Here is a 25,334-nt window from a genome sequence, read left to right on the forward strand (position 1 = left end):
CCCCAACATCGTGCAGCCCGCCTCCAGTGGTGTCGCGACAGGCGTGAATGGAGGGACGAATGGAGACGTGTCGTCTTCAGCGATGAGAGTCGCTTCTGCCTTGGTGCCAATGATGGTCGTATGCGTGTTTGGCGCCGTGCAGGTGAGCGCCACAATCAGGATTGCATACGACCGAGGCACACAGGGCCAACACCCGGCATCATGGTGTGGGGAGCGATCTCCTACACTGGCCGTACACCACTGGTGATCGTCGAGAGGATACTGAATAGTGCACGGTACATCCAAACCGTCATCGAACCCATCGTTCTAGCATTCCTAGACCGCCAAGGGAACTTGCTGTTCCAACAGGACAATGCACGTCCGCATGTATCCCGTGCCACCCAACGTGCTCTAGAAGGTGTAGGTCAACTACCCTGGCCAGCAAGATCTCCGGATCTGTCCCCCATTGAGCATGTTTGGGACTGGATGAAGCGTCGTCTCACGCGGTCTGCACGTCCAGCACGAACGCTGGTCCAACCGAGGCGCCAGGTGGAAATGGCATGGCAAGCCGTTCCACAGGACTACATCCAGCATCTCTACGATCGTCTCCATGGGAGAATAGCAGCCTGCATTGCTGCGAAAGGTGGATATACACTGTACTAGTGCCGACATTGTGCATGCTCTGTTGCCTGTGTCTATTTGCCTGTGGTTCTGTCAGTGTGATCATGTGATGTATCTGACCCCAGGAATGTGTCAATAAAGTTTCCCCTTCCTGGGACAATGAATTCACGGTGTTCTTATTTCAATTTCCAGGAGTGTATTTATATATAGTCCGAACGGCCGCACTATGAGCGGTCCTGACAAGAATGCATAACCACACCGATGCCAGGAAACGAGCAGCCTTTACAAATGGCCTGCAGCACAAATAGATTGCAATGAAAATAAGGTCAAATCACAGCCACACTGTAATATATAATAAGCATGCCCCCAAATTCTTATGGAGCAGTACACTAACATTACCCGTCTCCCAGTAAATTAGCAGGAAACTTAGAGATCACTTCCAGTTGCCTTAAGGCATTTTCAACATTAAATAAACATACCAAATCCTGCCGTGACAAATGATTAAACCATTAACTCTACGGCTGCCGGGCGCTTACACAACGGTAACCAGTCCCCAAGCGGTCAATATGTCCTAAAACAGATGCATGAAAACCACTTAAAACACACACTACACAGATGATGAGAAACGAAATGAGGAACATCAGCCTCATTAAAATAGCCTCTGTGGAACCAAGTTCAGAACCATCTCCGGCAGCTACCCATGCCACAATAAGCTTCAACAATCTTCTTAGTTAAACACAGAATAAAAGTCATACGTAACTTGGAGCTTGCAAATGACGAGCTGGGAAGCTGTTCAGCGTGAGACTACGAACCCACCACAATTTTGAACGTCAAGGCGCCCAATGATCGGCACCGTACATCCGGCGCTACAAAAGAAAAAGGGCGGCGAGTACGACGAGGCCCATGCACCACGGTTAGGGGCGCCGGCTTGTTTTCAACACAAGTTGGTTCGTTGAACGCCGACCGGAGACTCTCCCGTGACATATTCACCCGGAAACCGCCGGGGGAGCAGTCAAAGATAGCAAGACAATCGATATCAGCGATGGAAGTAGAACACCCTAGCGCCAGACGCCACGGCTCAGTGGGAACGACGTAATGCACCAAGGAACATTGTCGAACGTGATCGTTTTGGTAGTTCAGGTGTTACGCTGTGGGAGGCCTACTGTTGCATGGGTGCACTGACATCCAGTTGAACACGGTACGCTTGCCATTAAACGTTATTCTGACATTGTACACTTTCCCCGTGAGCGTCCATTCAGGGGCGCATTCGCACCTTGCTTCATTTTCTATGGATGAAAATGACCCACCTCAGTGGGAAAAGCTCTTTGAATGAGAGTATATTCGGAGAATGGACTGCTCTGCTTGTTCCCCCTCCTTATATCATATCAATAACGTGTCGGATGCGTTGGGGACATCAGTTGTCAACCACGCTGGTGGTAGAATGGAATTAAAAAAAAAAAATGGTTCAAATGGCTCTGAGCACTATTGGACTTAACTGCTAAGGTCATCAGTCCCCTAGAACTTAGAACTACTTAAACCTAACTAACCTAAGGACATCACACACATCCATGCCCGAGGCAGGATTCGAACCTGCGACCGTAGCGGTCGCGCGGTTCCAGACTGCAGCGCCTAGAACCGCCCGGCCACTCCGGCCGGCGAATGGAATTACTTACCACATGAACTCTTAACCAACCTTGTGGTCAGCATGGGGGCACATTGCAGAGCATGCACCACCGTCCATGGTGATCACATACCCCATTAAGAACCATATCTCGCGTTTTTTATCATCCACTGGTCTGTCATAAATTGCGGTAACTTCATTATAATTACTGTCTTCAAATAAAAACGTAATTCCATCGAGATATGTTACTTGGCAGTGACAGATCACGCGAAATATAGTTTCACCCATAAGTTCTACACTGATATACCTTCGGAAAAGACTTCCTAAAATATTAATTTGTATTCGACAATAACAAATTTCTCCTTTTCAGAAATGCATTTGTTGCTATATCAAGTCTGCATTTTAATTCATTTCTACTTCGGCTGCGATGATTTCGCTGCTCGATGAGCAAAATTTTTCTACTTCTTTTAATGCGTAATTTCGTAATCTAATTCCTTCAGCATCTCTTCATGTGATTCGGTTACATTCCATTACCCTTGTTTCACTTTCCATCTTATGAGCTCTTTTCAAGCCATTGTCCTTTGCGTTCAACTGATATTCCAAGTAATTTATTGTCTAACAGAACTACAATCTGCAATAACCTACATGCCGCCCGCTGTGGCCGAGCGGTTCTAGGCGCTTCAGTCCGGAACCGCGCTGCTGCTACGGTCGCTGGTTTGAATCCTACCTCGGGCATGGATGTGTGTGATGTCCTTAGGTTAGTTAGGTTTAAGTAATTCTAAGTCTAGGGGACTGATGACCTCAGATATTAAGTCCCATAGTGCTTAGAGCCATTTGAACAATTTGAATAACCTACTTCTGCTAATATCCGTAAGGCTTATATTCTCACCAGTTACTCCATTATTCAAGAAGTAGGATCAGTGTACAGTTGGTCAGGGCATCGATTAAAATTATTTTAATTTCTGATATTTTCTGAAACTGTTGAAATAACAGGTTCACCAGCGCATCTAATGGATGCAACGTGTTACTATTATCCCAACTTCATGATCGCATGATTCTGAGCCAGTTCTTCGTGAAAATCGCTGGCCAGATAATCACGCATGAGCCGAGAGCAAAAGATAACGATTGTTGCCGCCATATGTTGGTTTCGAAATAGAGCAAACTGAATATGCCAAATTGTGACAGTGTGTATAAAGGTATGAAGGAGACTATAACGTGAACTGATGCCGAACGGGGAGGCCGCTAGTTTATGCTTGTGTGTCAGAAAGTGACTTTAGAAACTTAGTATTTGCCGGCCGCTGGTGGCCGAGCGGTTCTGGCGCTACAGTCTGGAACCGCGCGACCGCTACGGTCGCAGGTTCGAATCCTGCCTCGGGCATGGGTGTGTGTGATGTCCTTAGGTTAGTTAGGTTTAAGTAGTTCTAAGTTCTAGGGGACTTATGACCTCAGCAGTTGAGTCCCATAGTGCTCAGAGCCATTTGAACCATTTTGTAGTATTTATTGAAGCGCGCCGAGTTCTTGGAGCTACCAAAACGTTCTGGGGGACAGCACAGTGCTCATGCAGCAGCATTTAACGGTCCCGTTTCCTGAGAACAGTTGACTTCTGTCTAGGCGCCATGCGACACGAATATCATGGACAATGGTATTGTCCGCCTCCGAACCTAACGGTTGCCTTAGGCGCCAGGAAGTCGGGGGTTTCACACTGCAGGGCGCCAGCATGTCGGTTAGGACTCGAAAGTCCGCAAACTATTTATTGCTTTCCGGGTGACAGGAAATAAGAGTGAAAGCAAACAAGTTGGATCCGTTCGTGAACAGCTAGGCGCTGCTTTCGCAATCTGTCAGCAATGTTTTCTTACCCTTCAGTAAATAATAGGCGCTACAGTGTATGACTTTGATCGGCTGAGGGAGGAAGTGTAAAGAGAATCTCGAATCCGTGGGTGGTATGTGACTGCAGGGAGGGATGCACGTAGCATTCCTACTGAAAACATTTCTTTTGAGAGGAAAGTGACACGTAAGATAGGGAGTGTTTGTGACCTTGGAAACTGATAAAGGCCGATGGAACATAACTAGACGGCGACAGTTTTATTGCTGACTATGCCGCGCTGGGTAGCCGCGCGGTCTGAGGCGCCTTGTCACGGTCCGTATGGCTCCACCCGTCGGAGGTTCGAATCCTCCCTCGGGCATGGGTCTGTGTGTTGTCCATAGCTTAAGTTAGTTTTTAGATTAAGTAGTGTGCAGGCTTAGGGTCCGATGACCTCAGCAGTTTAGTCCCATAAGACCTTACCACAAATTTCCAAAATTGCTGACTAGAGGTTAGATGTACCGATGTTCTCATAACGAATTATAGGGTCCCATTTTCTGCTATTTCGTGTTATTAACGTTCCTTGTATTCCCATTCTTTTTTTCCGAATTACATATACATTTAGGGTAAGTTCGGGTGAATCGGGACAAAAGTTTAGAATACTCTATTTATTATTAATAGAAACTGTGAAGTTTCTAGTTCGTTCTTTACTATAATATTTAAGGAACAAATTACAGGGCTTATTGCTTTCGTGATCAAATACATAGACAATGTATCAAAGATGACACTTAGATACCACATGTCCCTATTTACTCTTCCCAATGAGGCTGAATGGGGACACTTGCCTAGACTAATCGGGAAGGCGTTACAATTACTTTTAATTATCAAACACTGTACATATTTATTAAGGAAGTATACTGAGTGTCTCAAGACAACTTTCGTACTTTTGAATGTCATTTTGTAAATACACATCTACCAAAAACAAACTTCTTCTTTCTCTCAGACCCTCCGCACTTTCCACAGAACCATTCCTTTTCCCTTACCTGGCACTGAATCCAGTCTTTTAGTTTTCACCCCTCTCTCTGCGGGTAGAAAGTTTTGCTGTCTTTCCCTGGAAATATGTTCCTGTTTGGTTTAGTATTCATTTGACAGCCTGATTCATCACATTTCTAAATCAGTTGTGGGTTATCAAATAAATCCACGGGTTTACCCAATAATGTACAAGGTTGCTCAACATCGTGCCTTTAAGTCCATTGCAAATTTATAAGGACAGACCTTCGTTTCTGGATGTTAATTCAGGACTGCACGTACGAAAAGCTGGTCAGTCGATTACTGCCATTTCATGGTATTGCGAAATGTTATGTTCGATTCTATTTTGCTCTGCGAAGAAAAAAAGCAGCTTTCATTGCAACGTTGGATTCCAGTCAGAACTCACAAGCCGACAACCTAAGCATCCTTTCTCCTAATTGCTTTTCTTTTTTTGACTGTAATCATCTTCAATCCGACCAACTTGATCAATGCCCATCTGAGAGATAATAGTAAAAAATAGGTCAACACAATGTGTCGTCCACCCTTAACCTTCAGCTGATCATCATTACCACTTTGTGGACGACATGCTCGAGGCATCCGAAATAGCTCTTCAACATGACGTATGCGAAATGCGGTAACCGCACTGCGCTTATCATCTTCAATCCAACCAACTTCATCAGTGCCCATCTGAGAGATAATAGTAAAAAATAACTCAACGAAATGCGTTGTCCCTATTCAGCCTTAATTTGGCGTCGCTATTCATCCAAAATTAATGTGTTTAGTCTACAGAGGATGGTTAAACTGAAACCATTTCCCATAAACAGGAGAAATATCATAACCCCATTCAGGCCTCCGATTTAAAATCTACCTCACACGAATACGTAATCAGAGTAACGATTCAACTAATTTACTAAATTTAAAGAAACAAAATATTAGACACCAAAAGATTCTGTACCTGTTACCTTCAACAACTGGTATTTGTTGTCAGAAAGTAAAAATACAACATTATATTGTCATAAATGATGACTAACTGAAACCCTAAGCTACCGACAGGTGTTGTCGATATACCTCGATGTGGACAGCTGAAAATGTGTGCCCCGATCGGGACTCGAACCCGGGATCTCCTGCTTACATGGCAGACGCTCTATCCATCTGAGCCACCGAGGACACAGATGAATAGCGCGACTGCAGGGACATCCTTTGCACGCTTCCCGTGAGACTCACATTCCCAACTGTCCACAATTCTACATATGTAATGTACCTTATACACATTTGCCCATTCACTCATTACTCGCGCACGCTTGGGCGATTCCCGTAAGAGTTTGGGCAACCTGTGCGCATTCGCACAGACGAAGGTCAATGGCTGGGTAGCCTTTAACTATATATATGAAGACAGTAACTGTTCTCGAAAGAACAGAATACTGTTCATGACCGTGCAGCTTTTCCCTGGAATATTATATTGTCACTCTGTTAAACGGTTTTCTGATACAGCAAGTACATACAATATTCTGGAGACGGCAGTAACTTCTTAGATAATTTCTACTTGGGAGTCAGTATTCTATAGTTGTCCTTATTGGGTCACTGCCCCGATTCACCTGCGCTTACCCTACATCCATACACCGCCAGCCACGATACGATGCATGTTCTTGTAATACTGGTAGTCATTCCCCTGCCTGTGCCACTCGCATATGGAAAGAGAATAAAACCACTGTTTATATGCTTCCGTACGAGTCCTAATTTCTCTTATCTTGTCTTCGCTGTCTTTTCGCGAAATGCACGTTGGTGGTAGTTGAATCGTTCTGCAGTCTGTCGCAAATGCTGATTCTCTGAAAGGTCTCAACGGTGTTTCGTGGAAAGAACGCTTTCTTCTCTCCAGGGATTTCCGTTTGAGCCGACGATATACTTACAAGTAGATCAAATCTATCGGTGATAGATCCAGCAACACGCCTCTGAATTGCTTCGAAGTCGCAGACACTCAAGCAGTACTAAAGAATCGGTCGCGCAAGTGTTCACTACACGCTCTCCTTTACAGGTGAGCTACATTTTCCTAGCATTCCCAGTAAACCGAAATCGTCCACTCACCTTCCCTATAACAACGTCATGTCCTCGTTCCATTCCGCGTCGTTTACGTTATGCGTGGACGTTTATTCGACGTGACCGCCAAGCAGAACACTACTACCACTTTATTCGAAAATTTGCCGCGCAAGGGGTCTCCCGGCCAATGACTCCAAACGCTCATTTCATTTCCATTCGAACATTACAGCATTGTTTTTATTACCTGTCTACGTTAACGTACATTTCATCTCATTTAGAACAAGATGCCGTTCATCAGACCACCGAGCGAGGTGGCGCAGCGGCTAGCACACTGGACTCGCATTCGGGAGGACGACGGTTCAAACCCGCGCCCGGCCATCATGATTTAGGTTTTCCGTGATTTCTCTAATCACTTCAGGTAAATGCTGGAATGGCTTTTGTGAAAGGACACGGCCGCGACTTCCTTCCTTTATCCGATGGGACTGACGACCTCTCTATTTGGTGCCCTCTCCCGAATCAACCAATCAACCAACCAAACATCGTCACAGCAGATAATAGTTCTGTCGAAATCATCCTCCACTCTCCTACACTCACTCAACGACGACACTTTCCCGTACAATATAGCATCATCGGCAAACAGTTGCAGATAGCTGTTCACCATATCCGTAAGATCTTTTATTTATGCAAACAGAGCGATCCTAAAACACTTTCCTGAGGTAGTTTTGATAACACCTTTGTCTAACTCCTTTGTCTCTTATATAGGCAGAGTGAGGTATCTGCTGAGGAATGAGAGGAGTAGTTACAGATGCCACAAAGGACGGCATTCAGATGAACGTAAGCATATCGCTGAAGTTGCATAGATGTGGCTTCCTAGTAATTACTAGGTCTCTCTTGTAACATCTGCAACTGGACTTTGATAAGAATCTCCACAGTGCTCTCCTACTTACAAAACAAAACCATGAACATACTCCCCGTTATTAGAATCTTCTTAATCTCATCTGTTAAAAGAAAAGTTCAGGAGTGGAATTAAAATACAAGGTGAAAGGATATCAATGATACGATTCTATGATGACATTGCTATCCTGGGTGAAAGTGAAGAAGAATTAAATGATCTGCTGAACGGAATGAACAGTCTAATGAGTACACAGTATGGTTTGAGAGTAAATCGGAGAAAGACGAAGGTATTGAGAAGTAGTAGAAATGAGAACAGCGAGAAACTTAACATCAGGATTGATGGTCACGAAGTCAATGAAGTTAAGGAATTCTGCTACCTAGGCAGTAAAATAACCAATGACGGACGGAGCAAGGAGGACATCCAAAGCAGACTCGCTATGGCAAAAAAGGCATTTCTGGCCAAGAGAAGTCTACTAATATCAAATACCGGCCTTAATTTGAGGAAGAAATTTCTGAGGATGTACGTCTGGAGTACAGCATTGTATGGTAGTGAAACATGGACTGTGGGAAAACCGGAACAGCAGAGAATCGAAGCATTTGAGATGTGGTGCTATAGACGAATGTTGAAAAATAGGTGGACTGATAAGGTAAGGAATGAGGAGGTTCTACGCAGAATCGGAGAGGAAAGGAATTTGTGGAAAACACTGATAAGGAGAAGGGACAGGATGATAGGACATCTGCTAAGACATGAGGGAATGACTTCCATGGTACTAGAGGGAGCTGTAGAGGGCAAAAACTGTAGAGGAAGACAGAGATCGGAATACGTCAAGCAAATAATTGAGGACGTAGGTTGCAAGTGCTACTCTGAGATGAAGAGGTTAGCACAGGAAAGGAATTCGTGGCGGGCCGCATCAAACCAGTCAGTAGACTGATGACCCAAAAAAAAAAAAAAAAAAAAAAAAAAAAAAACCTGAGCGACAAGAGTCCCAAATGGACGATGGGAATCTTTTATACAATTGTTTTATAGACCGCTTCTTACGCGGATGAACTGCATTTCCTTTGTATTTTTCCAATGAATCTCAGTCTAACGCTTGCTTTCCCTACAGTTACTTTCACTTGGTGGTTACAATTAAGATCGCTCCAGGCGTCTATCGTAGATATTTTACTATTTTATCTACACTGATCAGCCAGAACTTTATGACCACCGAACTACTATCGATGTAAACCCGTCCAGGCGATAGCAGCGTCACCTGGCGAGAATGAATGCTTGTCAGACAGACGCATGTTGCGTTTGGAGTCAGTGAGCGTGCTGTAAGTGTGTAGAATCGGGAAAGAGCGCGATCTATCTGAGTTTGGGCGAGAGCAGATTGTGATGGCCCGGAGGCTCGGCACGAGCATTTCGGAAACTGCACGATTTGGGTGTTCGAGGAGTATGGTGGCGAGTGCCTTCAACGCGTGGCGAAACCAAGGTGAAACCACGTCCACACGTCGTGGCGTTGGGTGACCACCCCTACAGATGTCAGTCGTCGTAGGCTGGGCGGACTGGTAAAACAGAACAGGTGGCGAAATATCGCGAAACTAACATCAGAGTTTGATGCTGGGCAGACTCAAAGCGTGTCTGAACTCACAGTGCACAAAACACTCCCAACAATGGACCTCCGCAGCCGATGAGCCATGACCGTGGCAACGTTAACACCACGAGATCGGTAGCTACGACTGAAACGGGCAAGTGACCATCGGCACTGTACTTTGGCGCAGTGGCAGAGCGTTACATGGTCTGATGAATCCCGATGCCTTCTTCATCATGCCGATGGGAGGGCGCGAATCCGTCGTCTTCCAGGGGAACAGCTCGTTGAGAGCTGTACGGCGGGGTGGAGACAAGCTGGCAGCGGCTCCATTATGCTCTGGGGATCATCCACGTAGGCATCGATGGGTCTAGTGGAGCTCGTGCAAGGCATCATGACAGCCAAGGACTATCGAACACTAGTCGCAGACCAGGTACAGCCCTTTATGACGATCATGTTTTCCGAAGGCAGTGGCATTTTTCAGCAAGATAATGCTCCATGTCACAAGGCCAGAAGTGTGATGAAATGAATCGAGGAACACAGTGATGAGTTCCAATTATTGTACATGCCCTCCAGTTCGCCAGATATGAACCGGATTCAACACATCTGGGATGTGATCGAACGTGGCGTCAGAGTTCATCATCCCCGGAATTTACGAGAATTTGACACTTGTATGTGCAGATGTGGTGTCTGATCCGCCCAGCGACCTACCACCTACCAAAGACACATTGCTTCCATGCCACGACGCCCCGTGCCAAAAGTGGATATACCGGCTGGTAGGTAGGCGGTCATAATGCTCTGGCTGATTAGTAAACATCAAGTGATTTATTGGCAATAGCGTCATCCAACAGACAGGAAAATTTCACGTAAACTATAACGCCAAATGCTACGATCGCAGCCGGCCGGAGTGGCCGAGCGGTTCTAGGCGCTACAGTCTGGAACCGCGCGACCGCTACGGTCCCAGGTTCGAATCCTGCCTCGGGCATTGATGTGTGTGATGTCCTTAGGTTAGTTAGGTTTACGTAGTTCTAAGTCTAGGGGACTGATGACCTTAGATGTTAAGTCCCATAATGCTTAGAGCCATTTATAACGCGAAAGGTACATGAAATCGGCGGATTTAAACGACATACCGGAAAGTTGGCAGCTTTTACGAAATGCAGCGAAAATTTGTGTTCTCTTGTAAAAATGTCGTAAATCTAAGGCCATCAGTTAACTGATATAGATAACTATCAGTTACCCATTTTAGTTAACTGGTGACAGTTATTTGATGTTGAAATTTGATGTTGATATTTTTTTAAAAAGTTGATCTTACCGTATTACTTTAAAATGTCCTTTCATCTCCTGCGTAAAGAACTAGTGCTCGAAGTGTGACGAATTCAATTCTGGCGACAGTTCTATTCGTCTGTGTGACCTTTCCCTGACTCTTTTACACAGTGAAATGTATCAGTAATGACAAGTTTTGGAGAGATCTTTTGTGCGGTGCTTCAATTACACTGGATATTTATTTGTGATTCGCAAATATAAACTGAAAAAGTGACATGTACAGCGCTGCAGCTTTGGAAACGCATAAATAACAAGACGCCAACTCAGCTGGCTTCTACCGGTCAATTACAGCACGGGATAGGTATTGTCAGTATAATTTATAGGTATATTTTCATTTTCAACATTACATTGAAGTAAGGCAAACATGAAGAACATATGGCCGTTGGAAAAAAGCCGTCAGATAACAGACACCGAAACTGGCCAGAAATAACACCGAAATTGTCAAGAAATATCGCCGAAACCAGCTATGAAATAATACCAGAATTAGCAAAAAGTAACTTCGAAATTGGTGATTCCTCCTATGAATGCGCAACGTGTTACCGTTATTAACTCTGAATGTCAACTGTCAGCCCTCTTGAGGTCTTCCTACATTTTTTCTAGTTTCATATATACACATACGAGAACATTCTCAGGGAGCTTCTGACGCAACTCACCACGTAATTTATATGTGTCATTAGCGGTAATAGTACTTAAAAATCGCTTTGGTACTCTCAAAGTTCGTTTTATACCAGACGATTTTGACCTGTTAAGAACCATAGGGGCCTACCTCTATGATGTGTGTAAGTAACGTGTGTTTGTATAACGTTATGGATCGTCTTGTTACTGAGGGGAAGAAAAAGAACCTCGAGTAAGAATGAAACGTGCGACACGATAAAGCTCTCGACACAAGCATTTTTTGTCAATTTGTGGGGCGGCCAACGAGGGAATAGGCTCGTGTGCGAACGATGGCGGTTGACGTGTGAAGCCGGTAAGAGATGCAAAGTGCTCTGCAAAGACAATGGAGTCACATACCGTGTTGTTTTGTCTTTGTTCCAGAGCGAGGGGGCACAGATGTTAAAGCAGTGGGCTCTTATTCGAGAGGAGAGAGTTCAAACCACGTCCGCTTTTTAAGGTTTCGCTAAATTTCCGACAACAAATTACAGGATTATCTCTCTCAGAAACCCCAGAATTTCGAGCACCGGTATTTTGTCCTGTCTCTGATGTCATCGACATCGGCATCGATGGTGAACACTGGCCTTACCTACTCCGTTTTTATAGTGATTTAACGCCACTAAGCAACATTACGAGACTTCTCTTCCTGTATCGGAGCTCTTCAGGAACCTCATTATTTCTGTTAACGTACTGACTGCTTTGAAGGTTTTACCTGAGATAATATTAGCTGTTTTGTCTTCTTCAATACACCTGTTTCCTTCCCGACTTTACCCAGCTTTCGTTGCAGAGTTTGTACCTGAACAACTGTCGTCGTGGATCTTCCTTTCCTAGTTATTCTTTCAAATGCCACATATCAATTTAATTTAAGGCGGGAAATTCTGCTCGTATCATCTGTCTGCAAATAGTATAAACACTGATGTTTCTAATTTTTTATTTGTCTTATCTGCTTGCTTGTTGAGTTTCTGAGATGCAGAAGGGCAAACAAGTTTGCATTGTCCTAAACAGATGTGTGTGTATGAGTATATGTATATGCGTGTGTGAGGGGGGAGGGGACGGAGGAGACGGGAGGGGGGAGAGGACTGGAGGCCACATACACTTCTCACCTAACGATAGGTAATGCGGTGAGAGAATCTGGCTCACCCTTCTATGTTATGCGAATTGTCCTATAAGAGCCGGTCTCAAAGATACGTTATACGTAACGTTATTTCAGTTATACTGCGTGTTTCAAAAGGAATGACGCGATCGAAAAACTCTATATTTATTGATAAAAACGTACTACGTGTCCAACAGCAGCAGACGAACAAAATCTTGACGATAGCTGAATTCGTTATAAACTTTATAGAATGTACCTGCTTTTATAAAAGTTGTGGTAGGTCTTATTCTGTTCTTCATTTCTCCTATTTTACGAGCTACTCGTAAAAGGGAGATGATAGCTGTTTCCTTCCCATATCCCCACAAGAAGAAATCGCGTGGAGTCATGTCTGCTGATCTTGGAGGTCAAGAATGCAGGGCACAGTCTCCGGATTCCGTGCACCATATTCAGCGTTCAGATGTCTTAAAAGCTGCATATTGGCTTTTACAACAACTTCAGGAGGACTCTGATGATTTCATTTGACAACAGGATGGAACACCACCACACTGTCACAAAAACGTACATCAGTTTCTCAGTGATGCTCTCCCTCGCCGGCCGCTGTGGCCGAGCGGTTCTAGGCGCTTCAGTCCGCAACCGCGCTGTTGTTACGGTCGCAGGCTCGAATCCTGCCTCGGGCATGGATGTGTGTGATGTCGTCAGGTTATTTAGGTTTAAGTAGTTCTAATTGTGGTGTCACCGCCAGACACCACACTTGCTAGGTGGTAGCTTAAATCGGCCGCGGTCCATTAGTACATGTCGGACCCGCGTGTCGCTACTGAGTGATCGCAGTCCGAGCGCCACCACACGGCAGGTCTCGAGAGACTGACTAGCACTCGCCCCAGTTGTACGGACGACATTGCTAGCGACTACACGTACGAAGCCTTTCTCTCATTTGCCGAGAGACAGTTAGAATAGCCTTCAGCTAAGTCCATGGCTACGACCTAGCAAGGCGCCATTAACCATATCTGGAGAGAGACTCACTTGTATTATCAAGAGAAATGTACCACAAAGAATTAAAGTTAAGTATACGATAAGCTCCGTTCTTTTCTTTATAGCTTTCATCACGTATCCTGTTTCAGACTTAACGCAAGACGGCGTGAGTTGACGCGTGCCTCTTTCGGCTACTTCAGTGTGGCGTAGCTAGCTTGTTACGCCACAACACTAATTTGTAGGGGACTGATGACCTCAGATGTTAAGTCCCGTAGTGCTTAGAGCCATTTGAACCTACTCTGCCTCAACGATGGATAGGGGGCACCGGACCCCGACACTGCCCTGCCTCCAAGATCGCCGGACATCACCCCATTTGCTTTATTCTTGTGGAGATATGTGAAGGAAATGCGTTGATCTCCTCTTTACCACGTGACGTAGAAAAATTGAAGAAGAGATTAATAGCCGCTATAGCTTATGTAGAAGCAGGTACATTGTGCAAATCTTAGGACAAATTTAAGTATTATCCAGATGTTGTTCGTGCTGCTACTGGTGGACACATAGAATATTTGTAATAGCATAGCTAAGACTTTAAGATTTTATGAGTATTCTGCAATTCATCCCATGTTTGTAGCATCGTTTTATCAGTAAATACGGAGTTATTGGTTATTATTTCTTCATTAATTTATTACCATGTGCAGCGAATTGTATTCATCATTCTTGCTTCAAAAATTTTAAATTTTGTCGTGCTATGTAAATTTGCTTTTTACCGTCACGTGCTATTGTTGGTCACCAGCCTGTGCATCTCTATCAGACTTTGGGCTGTTTTAATTCAGTTCTAATTCTCTTCCTATGTATCGATTACTTCATTCATCGTTCATCCAGTAGCAACCATTATCTGTTTTACATATTCTATTTTTTATATGGTCTCTGCAATGTTGCCCTCTACTGCTCGGTCCAGTGGTAGGCTAACGATTCCGGGTCGCCGCGCGGAGTGCCCGCGCAGTTTGGGGCGCCATGTCACGGATTGCGAGGCCCCTCCCGCCGGAGGTTTGAGCCGTCCCTCAGGCATGTGTGTGTGTGTGTGTGTGTGTGTGTGTGTGTGTGTGTTGTTCTTAGCATAAGTTACTTTAAGTTAGTTTGCCGGCCTGTGTGGCCGAGCGGTTCTAGGCGCTTCAGTCTGGAACAGCGCGACCGCTACGGTCGCGGGTTGGAATCCTGCCTCGGGCATATACGTGAGTGATGTCCTTTGGTTGGTTAGGTTTAAGTAGTTCTAAGTTCTAGGGGACTGGTGACCTCAGATGTTGAGTCCCATAGTGCTCAGAGCCATCTGAATATTTTTTTAAGTTAGTTTAAGTAGTGTTTCAGTCTAGGGACCGATGACCTCAGCAGTTTGGTCCCTTAGGAATTCACATACATTTGAATATTTGATTCCAGGACGCCATAGAAGTATCACAGACGTGTCACTTCCTCCATAAGGTTATTTTAGTGACTTGTTTCCCCCCGGCCACTATATCCGTTAGCTCCTCATTTCCTACTTTTATTGAGCGCTTAACTTTTTATCACTCTTCTATAGTACCGCAAGTTGAACGCTTTCAGTTTCATCTTACCCGGATTTTTCATGATTTATATGCGGTTTCACCATGTATTATATATTTTTATGTGGTCTACTTCCACACAGTGGTGTGCATTAGACATACACTTCCAGAAACTTCTTCTTCAATACCATTCAGTATGTGATACCGGTAGAGATTTTCCGTTGAAGGTCCCTTAGGATTTTCCGTTGAAGGTCCCTTAGGAATTCACATACATTTGAATATTTGAGTCCAGGACGCCATAGAAGTATCACAGACGTGTCACTTCCTCCATAAGGTTATTTTAGTGACTTGTTTCCCCCCGGCCACTATATCCGTTAGCTCCTCATTTCCTACTTTTATTGAGCGCTTAACTTTTTATCACTCTTCTATAGTACCGCAAGTTGAACGCTTTCAGTTTCATCTTACCCGGATTTTTCATGATTTATATGCGGTTTCACCATGTATTATATATTTTTATGTGGTCTACTTCCACACAGTGGTGTGCATTAGACATACACTTCCAGAAACTTCTTCTTCAATACCATTCAGTATGTGATACCGGTAGAGATTTTCCGTTGAAGGTAGCGTTCTCCGCTTGTGGCAGTCTACTCCTGGTATCTACCGTAGTTCTTCGTAATCTTCCATCCTCAGCGGAAAAAATCATTTACTTCTTCTCGTACTGTGTATTATCTAATTTTGGCTTTAAAGAAGATATTATTATCTATTTATAGGTTCTGTTCCTCTGCATCACTTTGCTATTGTCTTCATTTGCCCTTATTCCGTGACCCATGCTGCCCATCGCAGCCAACACCTCTCGTATGTCTTCCGCACTTTCGCCAGAAAGTCTGTGAGTTATACTACATTTTTTTGCATCCTCGAACGTTAGTTCTCTAAAATTTTCTTTAGCTCTCTTTTGTTCGACATACGAGTAACTGAGCAGTGTTGATAAATAGCAACTTACTTACTTTACTTTACACGATCAGGGCCAATGGACCGCGCGCTGCTTTGAGAGATTGCCTCCACTGTCTTCGGCTTCTTCCTGCCATCCTTCCAGCAGTCCCAATCTCTGAAGGTTTTTGGATACGCAGTCACTCCACCAAGTTCTAGGTCTTCCTACGGGCCTTCTTCCGGTTGGCTTGGTGCTGAGTACAGTTTTCGGCCATCGGTTGTTCTGCTTCGAGCAACATGCCCTGCCCACTGGAGTCGTTGTGTCTTCATTATAGCCACGATGTTCGGCTCTTTGTAAATACTATATAACTCTGTACTGTGACGAATCCTCCATTTTTCACTCTCATTATCGTAGACTGGTCCAAAAATCTCCCGAAGGACTTTGCATTTAAATATCATCAGTCTGTTCAGATCTTGCTTGCTTGGTGGCACATCCATATAGTACTACTGGCTGTAGGAGTGTTCTGTATATGTTTATTTTCAAATGTCTTGACAAATGTCTGGTTTTGAGGAGAGCATTAAGGCCGTGGTAACAGCGCTTACCTGCCTGTAGTCTTGCCTGTATTTCCATGTTACTGGATGGTTCATCTCAGAATACTGCGCCCAGATATTTGCACTCCCTGACTTCACGATAAGAATCTTCAGTTCTCTATAAGGGTGGAAGTGGTTCTTGAGTTCCATTATGTCTACGGTGTAGAACCACGTATTCAGTCTTGTCACGATTGATTTGATTGATTTGAAGTCCAATTTTCCTCGCTGTTGTTTCCAGAATGTCAGCCATTTCCCCTAATTCTGCTTGTGACCCAGGTAGTGGCACTATATCATCGGCCTATCCGACGTGCTTTATGTTCACACCCCCGGTCTGGACTCCTGTGAGTTCATCAGATGACATCTCTCGCATTACCTTCTCTAATGCGAGATTGAAAAGAACAGGTGATAGTCCATCGCCCTGCCGTAGCCCAGTTTTTATTTTGAATATTTCAGTCACCTTATTTCCAATTATTACCTTTGCCGTAGCATCCTTCAGGCAGGACTTCGTGAGGCTTGCTAGTTTATTGGCAAAACCGATCTCTTCCGGACTCTTTCGCACACCTCAGCACACTTTCCCGACGAACGCAGTCATATGCTTTTCTGAAGTCGACAAACAGCATGTGTAGTTCTTGGCCGAACTCCCACCATCGTAGGACAAAGATTGCTCGATAGTAGATATCCTGTGACGAAATCCTCCTTGATATTCTCCAATAATGATGTCTGCCAACGGTTGGATTCGATCTAGAAGACAGTTTGAGAAGATCTTATGACAAATATTGAGCAGAGTGATACCACGGTAGTTTTCACATGCCAGAAATAGCAAACCTTTGTAAAATTTTTCTTCTTCTACTTTCAATGCTCCTACTTGTACTGCGTAATTGTTGCTTGTCTTGTCTCTCTCTGCACGTTGCCCATACTAGCCGCAGGACTTCCGACACCCTAGACAACCTTACAGCGTCGTAGGCTTTCTTTCCCTTTTTGGGTCGTTAGACCTCTGACTGGTTTAACCTGCGACCGCAGTTATTTTTAATACATGTTCCAGTTTCTGTCTTCTCTACACTTTCTACGCTCTACAGCCCTCTCAAGTACCATGGAAGATATTCCCTGAAGTCTTAAAACATGTTCTGTCGTCCTTCCTTCTTTTGTGTAGGCTGCAAGTACTATTAATACACTATTGACCATTAAAATTGCTACACCACGAAGATGACGTGCTACAGACGTGAAATTTAACCGACAGGAAGAAGATGCTGTGATATGCAAATGATTAGCTTTTCAAAGCATTCACACAAAATTGGCGCCGGTGGCGACATCTACAACGTGCTGACATGAGGAAAGTTTCCAACCGATTTCTCATACACAAACAGAAGCTGACCGGCGTTGCCTGGTGAAACGTTACTGTGATGCCTCGTGTAAGGAGGAGAGATGCGTACCATCACGTTTCCGACTTTGATAAAGGTCGGATTGGAGTCTATCGCTATTGTGGCTTATGGTATCGCGACATTATTGCTCGCGATCCAATGACTGTTAGCAGAATATGAAATCGGTGGGTTCAGGAGGGTAATACGGAACGTCGTGCTGGATCCCAACGGCCTCGTATCACTAGCAGTCGAGATGACAGGCATCTTATCCACATGGCTGTAACGGATCGTGCAGCCAGGTCTCCATCCCTGAGTCAACAGATGGGGACGTTTGCAAGACAACAACGATCTGCACGAACAGTTCGACGACGTTTGCAGCAGCATGGTCTATCAGCTCGGAGACCATGGCTGCGGTTACCCTTGACGCTGCATCACAGACAGGACCGCCTGCGATGGTGTACTCAACGACGAACCTGGGTGCACGAATGGCAAAACGTCATTTTTTCGGATGAATCCAGGTTCTGTTTACAGCATCATGATGGTCGCATCCGTGTTTGGCGACATCGCGGTGAACGCACATTGGAAACGTGTATTCGTCATCGCCATACTGGCGTATCACCCGGCGTGATGGTATGGGGTGCCGTTGGTTACACGTCTCGGTCACCTCTTGTTCGCATTGACAGCACTTTGAACAGTGGACGTTACATTTCAGATGTGTTACGACCCGTGTCTCTACCCTTCATTCGATCCCTGCGAAACCCTACATTTCAACTGGATAATGCACGACCGCATATCTGGATACTGAAAATGTTCGACTGCTGCCCTGGCCAACACATTCTCCAGATCTTTCCCCAGTTGAGAACGTCTGGTCAATGGTGGCCGAGTAACTGGCTCTTCACAATACGCCAGCCACTACTCTTGATGAACTGTGGTATCGTGTTGAAGCTGCATGGGTAGCTGTACCTGTACACGCCATCCAAGCTCTGTTTGACTCAATGTCCAGGCGTATCAAGGCCGTTATTACGGTCAGAGGTGGTTGTTCTGGGTACTGATTTCTCAGGATCCATGCACCCAAATTGCGTGAAAATGTAATCACGTGTCAGTTCTAGTATAATATATTTGTCCAATGAATAGCCGTTTATCATCTGCATTTTTTCTTGCTGTAGCAACTTTAATGGCCAGTAGTGTATGTCCTGATTATTCTTTATTCTTCCTTCCGCTACTAGGCCAAGTTCCGAATTGCACCTGTGTTACCTGTACTGCTTCTGAAATGAGACCAATGATCGTCCACTACCTCATCGACTTCTCTTTCTGGAGCTATAGCTCTCATTAATTTCAGTAGCTCGAAATGTATATCGGAGACTTCTAAATTATTCGAGTTGAAATCACTCTATCAGCGTGTAGCCACTTGAATTGATCACTTGTTTGTTAAGATATCAACCATCTTCTCTTTTAAAATGCTTCTACGCACTTCTACTACACTGATAATCATACGCCAAACTTCTACCTTTTATTCTGCACTCAAAGCTTGGGTTCTGCATCTCGAACATTAAAAGTCTTTACTTTTTACATGTTCGTAAGTATACATAACCTGAAACTTCCTGGCAGATCAAAACTGTGTGCCCGAACGAGACTCGAACTAGGGACCTTTCCCTACCGCGGGCAAGTGCTCTACCATCTGAGCTACCGAAGCACGACTCACGCCCGGTCCTCACAGGAGTCGTCCTTCGGTAGCTCAGATGGTAGAGCACTTGCCCGCGAAAGGCAAAGGTCCCTAGTTCGCGTCTCGTTCGGACACACAGTTTTGATCCGCCAGGAAGTTTCATATCAGCGCACACTCCGTTGCAGAGTGAAAATCTCATTCTGGTATACATAACCTGCTTGTACATTGCATAAGTTCTTGCTTTGACCATTTCTTTCACAAATCCTTTACATTTTTCTGTCATCCATTCTGTTTGCATTTCCCGCTTATTCCATGCCTGAGCAACGGTTGCTGTTGGCTTCCTAACTCGTTCACAGGACTCTCGTATTTTCTTCTTTCATTGGTAAGCTGCATTATTTCCTGAACCATCCACGGTTTTAGTGCGTCTACTTTCGCTTTGCCTATGTTGTACTATCTATTCTTTATTGGTCCACTGATCGTTGTCTCGGCAATGTTTCCTTCGTTTTATATTTTCTTGCATTCAGTATTCCACTTCTTTGTGTGCTATATTCTTTCATATATCCATCTAATTCTGATTTAACATCTTCCCTCTAACATAGCGTTCTGTAATTATAAAATTTTCGTCAGTTTCCGCATATTTTATAAAATTTTCTGTTTCATTTCTTTTTGTCATCAGCTGGTGACGTGGGCATATAAGGCTCTAAACGTTAATTGGCTCTGGCTTCATTTCAGTTCTACAAAACTGTGTGGTCTCTGTATATTGTCGTTGTTCGGGTAATCAGCCCTGAGGCTGGTCTGATGCACTTCTCCATTCTTGTCAGCTGTCTGCAATCTTCTGTTGCTATTTCAGCATTGACGATGCTCATCAACAACGCAATTTTCGTATACACTTGAAAAAGCCTGATGGGAAGGCGTAAACCGTTCGGAATAATGTTAATATTAGCAGCTGGAGCGGTTTTTGTTAACTGAAAATACAGGAGCGGAAGAGCAGTGCCATCCAAACACGGAGAAACTAATAAAGGCCTGAACTCTTTTGGGAACACTTTCAGTGATTGTATGTCCATCCTTTTGGTAAGGGGTCTCTGGGACGACGGCCGTTTACTATTGTGGCAAAATAAAACACCTACAGCCGTTCTTATGATATTATTTTATTTTGTTGCAACCAGTTTCAACGCTTCAGTGCGTCAGCTTCAGGCTGTCGTTGGCGCGATACGGGCTGATATGATCCCCATGTATATATCACATCAGTTGCCACCATATATGGTTGGAGTGCTGACACGTAAGATTATCTGCGTATCCAGTAATGCTGGCAACTGGTGTGATATGCATAGGGATACATACATACATACATACATGCATTAATCCTTGTTCCATAGATCATGAATACGACATTTCGTAATGATGTGGAACGTGTCACTTTAACATAAGTTTTCTTTATACAAAATAATTAATTTTTTTACAGTTACTACTTCATATCTAAGAATTCATCTATTGAGTAGGAGTTGTCATTCAGAAATACTTTTAATTTGCTTTTAAATGTTGGTTGTCTTTCTGACAGACTTTTAATACTATTTGGCAAATGACCAAAGATTTTTGTGGCAGCGTAATTCACCCCTTTCTGTGCCAAAGTGGGATTTAATCCAGAATAGTGAATATCGTCCTTTCTTATAGTGTTGTAGCTATGCACTTCGCTGTTATTTTTGAATTGGTATGGGTTAATAATGACAAATTTCGTAAGTGAATATATGTATTGCGAAGGTACTGTGAATATCCCGAGTTCCTTAAATAAATGTCTGCAAGGTGATCTTGGGTGGTTTCCAGCTATTATTCTGATTACACATTTTTGTGCAATGAATACTTCCTCTCTTAATGACGAATTGCCCCAAAATATGATGCCATACGAAAGCAGTGAATGAAAATAGGCATAGTAGGCTAATTTACTGATATGTTTATCACCAAAATTTGCAATAACCTTAATAGCATAAGCAGCTGAACCTAACAGTTTCAGCATATCATCGATGTGTTTCTTCCAATTCAATTTCTCATCAATGCACACACCCAGAAATTTTGAGTATTCTTTCTTAGTAACAGACTTCCGTTCATAGTCTATATTTATCAATGGTGTTATGCCATCTACTGTACAGAATTGTATAAACTGTGTTTTCTCAAAATTTAGTGAGAGTCCATTTGCAGGGAACCACTTAATAATTTTCTGAAAGACATTATTTGCAATTTCCTCAGCTAATTCTTGCTTCTAGGGTGTGATTGCTATACTTGTATTATCAGCAAAAAGAACTAACTTTGCATCTTCATGAACATAGAGTGGCAAGTCGTTAATATATATTAAGAACAATGAGGGACCCAAGACTGCACCCTGTGGGACGCCATTCTTGATACCTCCCCAGTTATAGGACTCTGCTGGTTTTTGTAGACTATCACATCAACTCGTACCGCATCAACAACAGCCTGAAGATGACGCATTGAACTGTGGAAAGTGGTTGCAACAAAATAAAATAAAATCATAAGAGCGGCTGCAGGTTTTTATTTTGTCACTTTTAGTGACGTGTCTGAATGTTTCTGCAAGCTGCCCATTCCTCTTCAAGTGCCGAAACCCGAGAAAGTAGTGATGTTGGGCGCCGGAGTCCGGAGCGAACCCGAGATTATAATTCATACCAAAGGTGTTCCATTGGGTTCAGGTCGGGACTGGACAGACCATTCATTTCGGGAATGCTGTTGTCGGCAAACCACTTTCTCACAAATGCTGCTTTATGAGAGGGTGCGTTGTTGTGCTGACACAGTCATCGCCTCGCAACGGTTTCTGTCCTATACGCAGTACACAAACATGTACAATGTGGTCATAATCTTCCGCATTTAGCGATTTCTTAAGCGCAATAAGGGTGCTACTCCCGAACCACTGGAAACTCCCCGTACCGTAACACGGCGTCCTCCGCAATTTACTGTTGGTACTACATATTACCGCAGGTGACGTTCTCTAGGCATTCACCAAACTCAAATCTTTCGATCGTACTGCTGAAGGGTACAGCGTGATTCATCAGTCGATCCTGTCATCTACAGTCCAGCGTTGTCGCTCTTTACACCACCTCAAGAGACCCTTAGTAATGACTACAAAATGCGTGGCTTATGAGAAGGTGCTCGACCATCGTACTCCGTCCTTTTTAACTCTACATGCACAGTCGTTATATTAGCTGGACTGCTAGTAGCACTTTGGAACTCACGAGTGATTCTTTCTGCTGGTGTCATGCGATTTTTTACAATGACTCTCCATTATGCCCGACGATCCTGTCTGTCAATACATGAGATCTACGTGATCTCGGTTTAGCTGTGGTTGTTTCTTCACATTTCCACTTCATAATCACATGAGGAACTGTCGACTTGAGCAACTGCAAGGACTGAAATATGCCTGACGGACTTTTTACTCAGGTGACATGCAATGATTAGTCCACGTTCAAGTCGCTGAGCTGTCCTGATCGACCTATTCTGCTTTTAGAGCTTCTCTACTGACAACATAATACTCATGTAAGCAAATGAAACAACTATAGCCGTCCTTACGATGTTTTTTTTTATTGTATGGCTACCAGTTTCGGCGCTTTAGTGCATCATCTTCAGGCCTTAGCGGATGTTGTAGAGGTTAACACCATTCGTATACACGATGCATCAGTGGCCAACATAACTGGTTTACGCAGACTATCTATAACTGTGATAATATCTCTCCAACCATCAACCGCCAACCCCATCAGCATCAGTTAAGGCTCTGAGCACTATGGGACTTAACATCTGAGGTCATCAGTCCCCTAGAACTTAGAACTACTTACACCTAACTATCCTAAGGACATCACACACATCCATGCCCGAGGCAGGATTAGAACCTGCGACCGTAGCGGTCGCGTGGTTCCAGACTGAAGCGCCTAGAACCGCTCGGCCACAATGGCCGGCCATCAGTTAAGGCCTGAAGATGGTGCACTGAAAAACCGAAACTGTTAGCCATGGACTAAAAGACATCTTAAAGACGGCTGTAGGCACTTAATTTCTTACATAAGTAAACGGCCGTAGTCTACCAGACTTCCAGTCACAAGGGTGGACATACAAGTACATAATACTCAGTCTCTCCTTTTGCACTGGCGGTTCCGTCTCTCACGACGTCTACACTAAGTAATCAAAAGTATCCGGAAACCTGGCTGAAAATGACTTACAACTTCGTGGCGCCAACCATCGGTAATGCTGGAATTCAGTATGGTGTTGGCCTACCCTTAGCCTTGATGACAGCTTCCACTCTCGCAGGCATGCGTTCAATCAGGCGCTGGAAGATTTCTTCGGGAATGGCAGCCCATTTTTCACGGAGAGGTGTCGATGTCGGTCCGTGAGGCCTGGCAGGAAGTCGGCGTTCCGAAACATTCCAAAGGCGTTCTATAGGATTCAGGACAGGACTCTGCGCAGGCCAGTCCATTACAGAGATGTTATTGTTGTGCAACCACTCCGCCACAGGCCGTGTATTATGAAGAGGTTCTCGATCTTATTGAAAGATGCAATCGCCATCGCCGAATTGCTCTTCAACAGTGGAAAGCAAGAAGGTGCTTAAAACATCAATGTAGGACTGTGCTGTGATAGTGCCACGCAAAAGAACTAGGGGTGCACCCCATCCATGAAAAACACGATCACACCGCAACACCACCGCCCCCGAATTTCACACGCTGGCGGATAACGTACACCGGGCATTTGCCATACCCACACCCTGCCATCGGATCGCCACATTGTGTACCGTGATTCGTCACTCTACACAACGTTTTTCCATTGTTCAATCGTCCAATGTTCATGCTACTCGTTTGTCATTTACCCGCGTGATGTGTGGCTTATGTTCAGCCGCTCGACCTTGAAATACAAATTTTCTCACCTCCCGCCTGTCATAGTACTTGCAGTGGATCCTGATTTAGTTTGGAATTCCTGTGATGGTCTGGATAGATTACACATTACGACCCTCTTCAACTGTCAGCGGTCTCTGTCAGTCAACAGACGAGATCGGCCTGTAAGCTTTTGTGATGTACGCGTCCCTTCACGTTTCCGCTTCACTATTACATCGGAAACAGTGGACCTAGGAATGTTTAGGAGTGTGGAAGTCTCGCGTACAGACGTACGACACAAGTGACACCCAATCACCTGACCACGTTCGAAGTCTGTGAGCTCCGCGAAGCGCCACATTCTTCTCTCTCACGATGTCTGAGTACTGAGATCGCTGATATGGAGTACCCGGCAGTTGGTGGCAGCACAATGCACCTAATATGGAAAACGTATGTTTTGGGGGTGTCCGGATACTCTTGATCACATAGTGTAGTTATCAATTATACGGGGGTTGCTCAGAAAGTAATGCATCGCAGTTTTTTCTTCAATTATTCTTTATTGAATACAGTGAGGATTATACACACGAAAGAATGGTGTTTTATCTACACACTCTATTTTTCCACGTAATCTCTATCCTGTTCCATGACCTTCCTCTAGTGCGAAACAAGGGCGTGTATGCCCTGTCGGTACCAATCGTTGTCCTGATGGCGGAGCCAGTGCTTCACTGTGTGAATCACCTCCTCATCGTCCTCATAATGTCTTCCACGAATGCCATCCCTTAACATGTCTGTCCTCACAAATGACAACATCAGCTCGCTGCAACATG

The sequence above is a fragment of the Schistocerca nitens genome, chromosome 6 (assembly GCF_023898315.1).
Source record: "Schistocerca nitens isolate TAMUIC-IGC-003100 chromosome 6, iqSchNite1.1, whole genome shotgun sequence".
NCBI lineage: Eukaryota > Metazoa > Arthropoda > Insecta > Orthoptera > Acrididae > Schistocerca > Schistocerca nitens.